This window comes from Typopeltis vanoorti, chromosome 15 (assembly GCF_054136105.1).
Source record: "Typopeltis vanoorti isolate ZY-2024b chromosome 15, IOZ_Tvanoo_1.0, whole genome shotgun sequence".
Classification (NCBI taxonomy): Eukaryota; Metazoa; Arthropoda; class Arachnida; order Uropygi; family Thelyphonidae; genus Typopeltis; species Typopeltis vanoorti.
In genome coordinates, this window is record NC_143563.1 from 90,173,107 (window position 1) to 90,187,237 (window position 14,131).

The 14,131-nt window shown below is 35.1% G+C and overlaps 1 protein-coding gene across 1 annotated transcript in view; it reads right to left on the minus strand.

Annotated features, from left to right (window-relative positions):
* Invadolysin (leishmanolysin-like peptidase, invadolysin) overlaps positions 1-14,131 on the minus strand; it is a 658,154-nt gene that overhangs the window by 21,579 nt on the left and 622,444 nt on the right. The gene's annotated exons all lie outside the window — the stretch shown is intronic.

The window sequence follows — 14,131 nt, forward strand, 5'->3', positions numbered from 1 at the left end:
ACGAAGCTTACCTGCAGTTAGTAAAATAATGCAGAACCAATAAATATGCAACATTATATTTAAAACAGAATTGTATATTACCAAAAAATGCTACTTATGATTGTTCTGCTAGTTTAGTTGGTGGTGAATAACTGTGATCTCCATTTTCAGAAACACATGAAAATTATTACAACAGAACAACAACAAAAGCAACTGTTATGCAAAAATGAGAGTAAACAGATCAGATTTGTTCGTATTGGAATAAACTTATAGTGGTATGTGTTATCAACTGCAAGAGTCACTTAATTTTTATTATTATTTAGTGCAATCACGGGGAAGGAATGTGAGCATGAGAGGTGTTGGACTTGACATTTAGTATCATGATTAGAAACATGGAAGATCTGAAGGATGGTGTCAACTGTGTCAGTGAATCTTGAGTGAGTGTATGATGCCCAGAAAGGGAGATACTGAGATTGATATGAGATAAACAAGAAATGTGAGAAAATTATGAGAAGGAGAGAGAATAGGCAAACGAGAATGAAAGTACAGGAGCAAGGAATAGAAGGATGAGAGGAAGGCAAATTGTAAGTGAAAGAACAGGGAAGGAGATTAAGTGAGGAAAGCAGGTGAGCAAAGATTGAATGGATCTGATGTATAGAGATTGAATGATTTGTAGTGCACAGAACAGATTATTAGAGGAGCACTTGCCTGGAGGAACAATAGAAAGTGAGTCTATGGCAATAAAGGAAGGTGAGCGTGGATGAGATGACAGCAGTGGTTGATATAAATGATCTGAGAGGTAGTTTTGAATTGGGTGGTAAGAGATCTGAGATTAATGTGCAGCAGAAAAGTGTGAGAGGGAAGATAACAGGTGTGTTGTCCAGATATATATTGCAGAATGAAGGAGAAGAGTAGCAGAAATAAATTATATGATAGCAAGAATTTGACAAAAGAAGTCTAGAATAATTTGATGAAAAATAAGTTTTATGACTAAAAGCTATTTATCCCCAAACTATCCAGTTTAGCCAAATCATCGACTGACATTCTCGCAAGTTTTGACATCGTATTCCACTTTATCAGTGTTCCTGTTGATGATGTATTAGATCTCCATACAGACATTTTCCCACCATATTTCACCATTGGTTTATTTGAACATTGTCTCTGTTCCAGTTTTTTTCAGTGAAACAATAAGTTTAATAAACAAAAATCTGAACTTGCCATGGGCAGCCCCTTCTCCTGCAGCTGATCTTTTATGGAGAATTTTCAAAAGAATTTCATAACAGAAACAAACAAAACCAGCAGTATAGTGGAGATACGTGAATGATATCTTCATTATTTGGAAACATGGCATCCCAAGCCTGCAACAATTTCTACATTTTCTTAACTCTTAAAACCTACCATTAAATTTACATTGTAGCTTGAGAAAGATGGGAAAACTCCCTTTCCTTGATATTCTCATCACTAGAAAACCTGAAAGTGGTGTTACTCTTAATGTGTACCTTCACACATAGGACATTATCTTCATTCGTCATCCCTTCACATAAAATTAGGCATAATTCACATGCTAAAGAATAGAGCAGTTTCTATTATGCAAAATGATAACTGACTTAGGACAGAATTCCAGATCCTCTAATTTCTTTGTTCTCAATGGCTATTCCAAGAAAGCAGTTGAGAGAATTTTGTTTTCAAACCCTTCTGCTCTAATAACCAGAATATCCAATACAGAGGCTCCATCACAGTACCATATATTGGAAGTTTTTCAATTAAAATAGCATCTCTTTTCAAAGCTCACAACATCAGCGTAACTTTTAAACCAATTCAAACCATTTGTAATCTCCTGAGGACTTCTAATGAAGTGAGAAAGAAGGAGCATGTTGCAGATCATGACCACAAAAGACAATAAAAATCCTGGTTTAGCCAGCCATACTTCTGGTACTAACCATGCATTTGATTGGAACCTTTCAACTATGCCTTATTCACCATCCTAACTCTCTCACTCTTCTCTTTTACTACCTCAAGTAATTCCTTGAAATCCTCTCTCATAGCCATTTTGTCTCTTTTCAAATCATTCGTTTCTGCTACCAGTATCAATTCTTTCACCTGCTGCTTTTGCATTCTAATTGACTCGCTTACATCCTTAACGTTCGCACCAGGTTGGTACGATTTTGTTCAACTCTCAACTAACACACACCTCTTACTAAAGAATCTCCATACAACACTTGCTCTTTCATTTTGTTTACACTCACTATCATACTCTTATTTTTTCTATCATACTTTTGCCGTTTATCAGTCGGTACGCTCAGTAAACATTTTTGCCAACACTCCAGATGCCGATTTGCCCTGTGTATCGGTCCGTGTAACCGAGCGATCTCACTCATTGCATCGGTTTCATCATTTTTATTCTCCGATAATTCATTCATTCGTTCTGTATGTTTACCTTCATTCTCACTTTCAGCGCCGCTCTCACAGCTATCTGGTACTACCTCGCAAATATCACTATTCATATATCACATATCACTATTTACTAGATTCTCACTTTCAACAATGATATCACTCTCACTACCTGTAACACTCTTTAAATCCTCACATTCTTTACACTTTCTGAACACATTCACTCCACTATCATTGTTTAACCAGACTCCAACCACTCTCCTCAATGCATACATTTCGCAAACGTTACACTGAATCAAATCCTTTAAATTAAAATTTTTAGACAAAGATGGGAGGACACCATCTTTGTTGTATTCCTCTTTATGGGGGCCATGTGCACAGATAATCGTATCTATCAATTTACTATTTAAAATCCTCAGAAAACATTCAAAAATCACCCAGACAAAAAAGTACCAGATAAGAAAAGTACAAACAATTACAAGTAAAACAAAACATTAAGTACACTAAATAAAATGAAATAAAACTAAATACAGTAATGAAAACTTATCTTCATCTGTCTTCCACCATTACGCATCCGACCCCATCTTCTCAGTAACCAAAATACGCAATATCACGTACACAACTAACTTAAAAAAACAACCACTTAAGTACACTCGTATTCCAGAGAAACAATTTAGCACTCAAAAACTTAGAAAAACAGACTATTCACCGATTAAAAAATCACTTTCTTTAGCACACCTATAACATAGTCATTGAGACGTTTCTTATTTCTTGCATCAGCTCTCCATGTGAATTTGTGCACATTTTAATGTTGGAATTAGTGTAAATAATAATAATCTATGTCCTTAACAGAAATTTAGCAGGAACTTACCATTATTATTAGCTTTGATCTTTTCTCCAAAACATTTTTCTGATCCATAATCATTTTTTATTTCGATGTTTAGGTCTCCAACAAGGACTAACTTTCACTCTTTTTTTTGTTGTCAGCTACCTTCTCTAACTCATCGAAAAATTCTTCATCATCTTACTTAGTACAATCGTCTTCCTTTCCTTGGTAAAATCACATGTACAAATAAGTTTCATGGTTGAGTTCCCTATTCTGATATTTGCCCACATCACTCTGCAAGATCCTTTTTGCCATTCAAGATTATCCTCATTAAATATTAAATAATGTTGAAAGTTTAAAAAATGTTTATTAAGATAAATAAAAATAAAACAAACCTGACAAGTTTCGCATGTTGTTTGACTTACATCTTCAGGGGGTTAAAGGTAACTAAAAGTTTAAACACAAGAAATGAGAAATTATTCAAAATAGTCCATTCTATGATGTTATGGCCGTCTAACTGTTCATTAAATTAAAAAATCTGAATTCAGAATCTGAATTTAATTTAATGAATAGTTAGATGGCATAGAATGGACTATTTTGAGTAATTTCTCATTTCTTGTGTTTAAACTTTTAGTTACCTTTAACCCCCTGAAGATGTAAGTTAAACAGTATACGAAACTTGTTGGGTTTGTTTATTTTTATTTATCTTAATAAACATGTGGTCGCAATACCGGAATCTTTCTTTTGAACTGCTAAACCACAGAAACCTACTCCTACAATTGTTGAAAGTTTTTCTACTTGGTTATACTATAAATTAAAGATGTCAAAAAATTATATTCTTGGTTTAATCCTTTATCCAAGTGTAAGGAAACAAAGTTTGCATGCCAAGTAATTTCATGACTGGGCAACTCTTATGTAGAGGCTAATGACTTCACATCACTTGCCTTAGTCTGGCTCCCACTGATGAGACCTCAATAAAGGTCGAAACCAGTCTGGGTAGTGATTCTTCCCATAATGCATAGCATTATACATGTCCATAAGGATATGTGATTTGTATTATGAGATATTAAAGCCAGTGATGTGAAGTCATTTAGTCTCTATATACGAGTTGCCCAGTGCGAACTTTGATTGCAAACTTTGTTTCCTTACACTTGGATAAAGGATTACACCAAGAATATAATTTCTTCATCATCATCATCATCAAATTCCTGCCATGTACCCTCAAGGGGTTTACACGATATGATAGTACTACATGAAAAAAACTACATCATTACTAACTTCCTATCTACAATTTTCCTCCAAATCAGTCTGTTACTTGTCAAGACTCCAACATTATCAGATTTTATATTTCTATCGTCTAAGGCACTTTGTACCATATCAATCCAACTATATCTTGGTCTTCCTCTGGGTCGTTTTGCTGCCAACCTGGCAGAGAACACTTGTTTTGCTAATCTTTCCTCGCCCATTCTGTTTAAGTGACCATACCACCTGAGATTAGCTCTGCTAACGCATTCCTGGATGCTGACAATATCAAGTTCTTTCCTAATATCCTCGTTTTTAATGTGATATTGCCATTGATGCCATCTGTTCACACCTATAATCCTTCTCAGGTCTCTCATATCTATGGTCTCTAGTCTTTGGTCAAGTGTTTTACTTCTGACCCAGCACTCAGATCCATAAGTTAAAACTGGTTTGAACACTGTCTTGTATACAGCTAATTTAGTGTTCCGACTAATTTCTCTCTTATTCCATATGAATTTATTCAATTGACTTCCCACAATACCAGCTTTGCTGATTCTGTTGTCTATTTCTATATTTAATTTACCATCTACAGTAAAAATTTTGCCTAAGTAGCTGAAATGGTTTACTTGTTCCACAGGTTCTCCATTCACAACACAGTTGACATTTTCAATGATTCTGCCTATTTTCATTGTCTTTGTCTTTTTATTGCTGACCTTCATACCATATCTATTACAACAGCTATTCAATTTGGTCAAAGAATCTTGCAAACTTGTAGCGGATTTATATAGAAGTATAACATCATCCGCATAAAGCAAAGAGCTGACATTAATATCCAATTTTGATATCACGTTTAATACCACTTTCCTTCATAATGTGATCCATATAGATAATGAATAACAGAGGGGATAATGTACATCCTTGTCTCACACCAGATTTAACATTAAACGATCTTCCTGTACTTCCTTCAATTCTAACTGCTGACTTACAACTCAAATAAAGACTAAATATTGCTTGATATAATGCCCCATTGACACCATATAACTGCAGCGTATTGAATAGCTTCTCTCTTGGCACCTTGTCATATGCCTTTTCCAAATCGACAAAACTTAAATACAGATCTTTGTTATATTCTCATGCTTTTTCAACTATTTGTCGTAAAGTGAAGATCTGATCCTGACAGCCTCTATTTGGCCTGAATCCATCTTGTTCTTCACCAGTCTTTTCTTCTACAATTCTTCTCAACCGTTTCTCAAGTATACTTGCATAGATCTTGCCAGGAACACTCAGTAGGGAAATACCTCTGTAATTCTCACATTCAGTTTTATTTCCCTTTTTATATATGGGAACTATGAGAGCTCTACTCCAATCATCGGAAATTCATCCCTCTGTCCAGGCTTTCTGAACTATGCAGTGCAGCCACTGTAAGACTCTTATACCACCATACTTCAGCATTTCTGGTTGAATATCATCTACTCCTGCTGCCTTTCCACATTTCAAGCCTTTGATGGCTTTTTCTACTTCAAGTATGGATATGTATTCCTGACTGCATGCCTAGTCAGTGTTTTTACCACTGTGCTGTCATCACTGCTTGTTTCATTTAGACGTTTTTCAAAGTAATTACTCCATACTGCAAGGATATCTTTTTCTCTCGTTTTCATGTCACCTTTATCATCTCTAACTCCTTTTACAGCACTCTTTCCTCCATTCCTAAGCTTCTTCAACAACCTCCAGAATATTTTGCCACCTTCTTGATATTTATTTTCTATATTCTTGCCAAAGTCCTCCCATGACTTTTGTTTAGCTAGTTTTACACAGTGTTTAGCATTCTTGCATTTGTCTCTATATTCTCTAATAGCACAAGTTGACTTATTTGACAGGAACTTTTGATATGCTTTTTTCTTTTCCTTCACTGCGTCTTTAACTTCCTGTGTCCACCAGGGAGTTCTGATTTTTTTATCCTTACAGACAACCTCACCACATGCCTCTCTGGCAGAATCAATCAATGTTTTCTTCAGAGTTTGCAACTGAATCTCCAAGGTTTGATTCTTGTTCTCAAACTCTTTCATTTTTTCTTCAATAATCTTTGTGTATTTTAGTCTACAGTTCACATCTGAGAGCTGCTCAACTTTTATTCGCTTTAAAATTTTCTTACATGTTATTCTTTTCAATATGAAATTCAATTTTATCTTGCTCAAGACTAGATAGTGATCACTTCCAATTTCAAATCCTCTGTACACTCTGGTGTCCTGCACCAGGGAGAAAACATCACTATCAACAATAACATAGTCAACGAGACTTTTCTTATTCCTTGCCTCTTCTCTCCATGTGAATTTGTGCACATTTTTATGTTGGAACATGGTGTTAGTAATAACCAGTCCATGTCCTGAGCAGAAATCCAACAGGTATTTGCCATTATTATTATTAGCTTTGCTCTTTTCTCCAAATTTTCCCAAAATATTTTTGTATGTCTCGCAATCATTTCCTACTTTGCTATTTATATCACCAACAAGGATGAACTTTTCCTTTTTCATTGTGTCAGTTGCTTTTTCTAAAGCCTCAAAAAATTCCTCCACTTCTACCTTAGTAGAACCTTCTGTTGGACCATAGGCACAAATAAATCTCATTGTCCAGTTCCCCATTCTGATATTTGCCCACATCACTCTACTTGAGACTGCCTGCCATTCAAGAAGATTAGCCTCGTATTTAGTGTTGAATACAATGGCTACTCCTTCTTTTCCTAGATTGTCATTGCCTGAATATAACATTTTGTATTTATTGCTCAGAAAGATCTCACCAGTTTTGGTCTTTTTTGTTTCAGTCACCCCTATTATGTCGATCTGGTACTTATCTAATTCCTCAGCTAGCTCCATTTCTTTGCCATTCAGGCTTCTTACGTTGATAGTACCAATCTTTAACTCTGGTGATGTTGAGTTGGGGTTTGTTTTCAGATTTGTTCCAGTAGCTGACTTTTAGCTGATCACCCTGGTTCCCTGGCGAAAACAACGGGAGCCTTGTTTAACCGGGCGACGCACCAGCCGGCATGAAATTTTGTCATGTTGTACTATCATTTTTTATTTTGGTTTAACCAATAAGAATACAATTTGGTCGGCTAAATCCCAAATTTCCAGCCCATCCTCGTTCGTTCAGTATCCAAGTAGATACCCAACAGGGTGCACTACTAGAAGGTGAGGATTGGACATTAGGTCATAAGCCCTGGTCAGTTCTCCGCATTCCTTTAAAGGCTATGTGGAGGTCTCCTCTCAGTTATACAGCTTTGACACTTAAGCACCCCATATATTATAATTTCTTGGCATCTTTAATTTATTATTGAATACTATAGCTACTCCTTCTTTTCCCTTATCATCGCTGTCTGAATATAGCATCTTCTATCTGTTGCTCAGAAAAATCTCACCCGTTTTGTATTCTTTGTTTTGGTAATGCCTATCATATTAATCTGGTACTTATCCAGTTCTGCAAGTTCCATTTCTTTTCAATTAATGCTTCTTATGTTAAGTAGCAGCAGAATGAACTTTGCTGATGTTGAGTTGGGATTTGTTTCAGTAGCTGACTTTTCACTGTTCAACTTGGTCTCGGATGAAAACAACATTCCTTCTTTAACTAGGTGTTGCCCCAGCCAGCATGAAATTCTCTCATGCTGTACCCGAAGTTTGGATTTTGGTTTAAGTCCATAAGAAGAAAATTCAATTGGCTAAATTCAAAATCATCAGCCCATCCTTGTTTGTAACATATTCAGTAGATATTACAAAATTTAGTTGATAAATAAAAAAGAGAATATGATAGAAACATATAAGTTACTAAATAGATTTTATAAGATCAATGTAGAAGAAATTTTTCAATATATGTTAAGTAGAAATCGAACAAGGGATCATCTATGATATTTGTGTAAGAGTGTAGTAAGTGTGCGAAGATGAGATTTTTTTTTGCTTGGAGGGTGGTGAAAATGAGTGGAGTAAGTATCATGTGAATAATGTTATTGGAGGTTTACCAAGATTAGGCTGCAGACTTCATGGTGATGCCCAAATAATAATAAGATTTGAAATTATGTATAGCATATATTTTAAGTGACAAAATTTAATTAATATGTTTTGCTGTATAGTATGTATTTCAGGTTAGTCTTCTTCTTATCTAATATCTGAATACACTATGAGGAACAGTAAAATTTTGAGCCTAGATGGGAAAAAAAGTGTAAGTTTATCTAAAATCTACTTCAGAAAAGCCAGATTTTTCATTAGTTGAAAAAAAAAAACCTTTTATTATTGTGTGTATGAATTTTTTTTTTTTTTTTCATATCTGTTCAATATCTAGCTTTTAAATTAGTTTGGCCAAGTTTAGACTGTTTGTCTGTATATATGCATCTGTTTTTGACAAGTTTTTGGAAGTGCATGTGTGTGTGTGTGTGTGTGTGTGTGAAACATAGGCAATGGGAAGCACTGGATGACTTGAGTGGTACTGCCTCAAGCTTTAGTAGCAGTAGTAGTAGTAGTGAGTTGGAAATGAGTGTGTGCCAGCATTAAGATATAATCTTTAGAGGTAGCTGTGGCATAATAAATTAATAACTTAACACGTATAAAACCAACAGTAATAACGTTAATGAATTAAAGGTACAAATATTTCGTACTGAAAATAACAGTGCATCCTCAGTGTAGAACAAACAGTGAAAGGAATGGAATACAAAGTACAGAACAGTCGGTGGATCACCAATTAAATTGTTGCTGCGCATCAGAAGATTAATATTAATAAAATAAAATATTATTAAATTAAATAATTTAATAACCACACTTTATGTGCTCTATTAATTAAAGATTTGATAATGCCGATTTTTTGAGAGGCGTGATGAGCAGACTTTTGATGAATGTATCTGCCAGTAAAGGTAGGTTTTCGATAGACACTTGTAGACAAAGTGCCACAGGATGCGTGTAAGGAGGATGTCCAAAAATGATAAACTAACAGAATTTTCTTTTACAATGTGAATGCATGGGTGAAGGCTATTTATCTGTTGTAAAAATGTGGTAAGTTCCTATTCAGCATGTGGCTAAATAGCAAAGACATCATCGACATAACGAAACCAAAGAGAGGATTGGAGATGAATGGATGAAAATAAGGTGTCTTCTAGATGTTTCAAAAAACAGTTTGGCAAAGGTGGAGACAGAGGGCTACACATGACAGTACTTTCAACTTGTTTGTAGATCTTGTTTCTCCATCTGAAATATTCTGAATGTATGACAAATTCAAAAATCTTTGCAATATCCGGAGGGTAATCATCATATAGCAAGTTGATAGTGTCAGTTAATGGAATATTGGTAAAAAGGGAAACAATATCAAAACTAAGTAATAAGTCAGACTCTTTGATTTTTTCAAGAAAATGTGTCCTATGTCCCAACACCTCAGGATTCTTCAACAGACTGCAGAGTTCCAATCCCTTATATTTCAGGCATCTCAGAACCTATTGGCAGAATTTTGAAGAAGTATCATCTTATTCCCACATATTTTCCTATCAACAAAATTTCTCACTTTTTGCCATCTACAAAAGACAAACTGGCACATCTAGCATTGGCTGGTGTTTACCAGATACCATGCGAATGTAACTTATCATACTTTGGACAAACAGGCCATTCTGTGGAAAAAAGAATGAAGGAACATCAGTATTATATCAAATACATGTAACCTCATAAGTCTGGTCTAGCACAACATAGCATTGACACTAATCATAATTTCCAGTGGGATAAAGCTTGTGTGCTCCACAGATGCAGGTTTAAATATGAATTCTTTTTAAAGAAAGTTGTGAAGCTCTTTTGCATCGACCGAATTTGAATCGAAATGACTGTCTCTCTCTCTCTCTCCCAAAAGTTTGGGAGATTCTTATCTTATGCAACCATCAATGAAATAATTATCTTTAAAGAATTATTTAATAATATTTTATTAACTTATTTTATTAAATATTAATCTTCTGGCACACAGCAACAATTTAATTGATGATCCACCGACTGTTCTGTACTTTGTATTCCATTCTTTTAAATGTTTGTTCTACACTGAGGATGTACTGTTACTTTCAGTATGAAATATTTGTACCTTTAATTCATTAAAGTTATTACTGTTGGTTTTATACATGTTAAGTTATTAGCATAAAGATATGTGTGTTTGAAGGTGAGGAGAAAGAGGTGTCTGTGAATTTGATCTAAAATCATGTGGCAGAGGGCTCTGACATCTGGCCTTCATTAAGTGATTGTTGGGTGAAAGAAGGATGTGTGGAGAAAGAAATAGAAGTGTACTGAGAGAAGAAATGGAAGGCATGAAAACAAGTTGAGGAGTGTGAGTGGAGAGATCAAGAGAGTTAAAAGGTTAATAGTGCAAGGACAACAAGAGCATGAGTGAGAGATAGCACAAAAGTTAGAGAGAGAGAGAAGAAAGCAGGAGAATTAGAGAAACAACAGGGTAAGAGAAGAAATTAGAGGATTGAGAGAAAGTGGGAGCAAAGAATAGATGAGAGAAATGCAGAAAAGTAAGAGTGTAGAAGCTGACATCACCTCAATGCTAACCAATGATCCCTTGAATGACAGCATTTTTTAAATATGTTTTTCCTCTTGATATTACAAATCTCTTTTCCATTTGCCATCCATTCTGGAAGAACAAAATTTGCAAACAGATAGAGGGTACCACTGTGTGGTTACCTCCTCTTACCCCCACCAACCTTTTCATGGATAATTTCGAAAAGCATGTTCTTGACTCCCCACTCAAACCTTCTATCTAGTTAAGACACATAGATGATGTGTTCTTCATTTATCCTAATGCCTAGACCAGTGTTTCCAAAGTGTGGTACGTGTACCCGTGGGGATACAGAAACGGTCTTCAGGGGACATGATGTATTTTTTAAATTTGTTTAACTGTTCTCTCAGGGGGGCCCTGTAACCCCTCAAGAGTACGTCCCCTGGGTGGCAGATAGGGGAGCCTACCGTGTGTGTGTGTGTGTGTGTGTGTGGTGGGGTGGTCCGAATATACTGAATAAGGACTCGTGGACCAACAGGGCCATAAGGGGCAATCATCTTGATTGTAAGGGAAGTGGCACTCCCATGGACCCCTAGCTGGATCTATCCTCTTCTTCTTCTACTTTGAGGAAGATCCACTCACTTTAATCTTTCCTATAAGGCTTATTCAGCCAACTCTTCTTATTTTATAACCCTTCTGCAATTAGAGTACTCGAGGGACATGTGGTCTTTCCATTTCTGGCCTTACAACTATGTCCCCTCTATAAACCTTTATTATAATTCTACTCTATTCTCCTATAATCTACTCTTTCCCCTTCAACATACCCTATTCGTCCTATGGGTTTAAATTTGGAAGAAGGCTAGTTCAGAAGCCTTAAGGTAGTAGCCCTACCACTGGATAATGACGTAAGAAAGTTTTAAAGCGAATAAAAGTTGAGTAGCTCTCAGATGTGAATTGTAGACTAAAATACACCAATATTATTGAAAAAAACAATGAAAGAGTTTGAGAACAAGAACAAAACCTTGGAGATTCAGTGTCAAACCTTGAAGAAAACTCTGATTGATTCAGCCAGAGAGGCAGTTGAGGTTGTCTGCAAGGATAGAAAAATCAGAACTCCATGGTGGACACAGTAAGTTAAAGAGGCAGTGAAGGAAAAGAAGAAAGCATATCAAAAGTTCCTGGCAAATAAATCAGCTTGTGCTCTTAGAGAATACAGAGACAAATGTAAGAAAGCTAAACACTATGTAAAACTAGCAAAACAAAAGTCATGGGAGGACTTTGGCAAGAACATGGAAAATAAATATCAAGAAGGTGGTAAGATATTCTGGAGGTTGTTGAAGAAGCTTAGAAATGGAGGAAAGAGTGCTGTAAAAGAAGTTTGAGATGATAAAGGTGAAATGAAAACAGGAGAAAAAGATATCCTTTAAGTATGGAGTAATTACTTTGAAAAACTGCTAAATGAAACAAGCAGTGATGACAGCACAGTGGTAAAAAACACTGACCAGGCATGCAGTCAGGAATACATATCCATACTTGTAGTAGAAAAAGCCATTGTGGAAAGGCAACAGGAGTAGATTATATTCAACCAGAAATGCTGAAGTATGGTGGTATAAGAGTCTTACAGTGGCTGCACTGCATAGTTCAGAAAGCCTGGACAGAGGGATGAACTGATGATTGGAGTAGAGCTCTCATAGTACCCATATATAAAAAGGAAATAAAACTGAATGTGAGAATTACAGAGGTATTTCCCTACTGAGTGTTCTGGGGAAGATTTATGCCAGTATACTTGAGAAACTGCTGATAAGAATTGTGGAAGAAAAGTTTGGTGAAGAACAAGCTGGATTCACGCAAATAGAGGCTGTCAGGATCAGATCTTCACTTTATGACAATTAGTTGAGAATACATGGGAATACAACAAAGATCTGTATTTAAGTTTTGTCGATCTGGAAAAGGCATATGACAAGGTATCAAAAAAAAAGCTATTCTATATACTACAGTTATATGGTGTCAATGGGGCATTATATCAAGCAATACTTAGTCTTTATTTGAGTTTGCAAGTCAGCAATTAGAATTGAAGGAAGGATAGGAAGATGGTTTAATGTTAAATCTGGTGTGAGACAAGAATGTACATTATCCCCTCTGTTATTCATTATCTATATGGATCACATTATGAGGGAAAGTGGTATTAAACATGATATCACAATTGAAGATGTTAATGTCAGCTCTTTGCTTTATGCGGACGATGTTATACTTCTAAACAAATCCGCTACAAGTTTGCAAGATTCCCTGAGTAAATTGAATAACTGTTGTAATAGATATGGTATGAACAGGGACACACCAGCAATGTGTGCAATGCACACAGGCGCCAAAGATTTCAGGTAAGGAGGAAATACTTAAAAAAATATTATTCATTAATTATATCAAAATAAATTACATTTTTGTTTAAATTTTAATTATATTTTATAGATTTGTCTTAAACAAATTATTTATAATCACTTATTTGTTATTATTCCTTAAGATCTTATTTTATTCTGATCCTAGTTCTGACAAATAGTTTAGCGTAAACAAGTAAAAACTTGGACTTGCGTGAGTTTACTGTTTACAGGATGACACGCATTTGAATTTGTTTAATCTTGTTCAAACTCGCATTTGCTCTAAACATATATAAGAAAATCTGCTGCAGTTTTTAACTTTATTCTATATTCTGCTGTTATCAGCAGAATATAGGCAACATCTTGCAATGTACCTGAATCATCATGAGAAAAATTTAAATATTTGAATAATTACAAAAAAAATGGACAGAATTAATTACATCCTTAAAAAATAAAACCTGTATTGATCATTTGCAGCATACAGTTTTAGATAATGAAAGGAAACGTTGGTACGAAGTTATAAAAATAATAATTTTTGTAGTACAGTTTTTAGGGAAAAAAATCTAGTTCTTCGTAGTAAAAGTAATAAACTTTATGACCGCAACAATGGCAATTTTTTAAAATGCATTGAGATGTTAGAAAAGTTTGATCTTTTATATTGGAATACACTTGACTTGTAGCTAATGATCCTGATTTTAAAAATATGCCCTCCTATTTAGGAGATAAAATTCAAAATGAAATACTCACTTTATTGGCATCAAATATTAAAAATAACGTGTTTATAAAGTGTTTTTTTATTGGGGGGGGGGGTTATAGG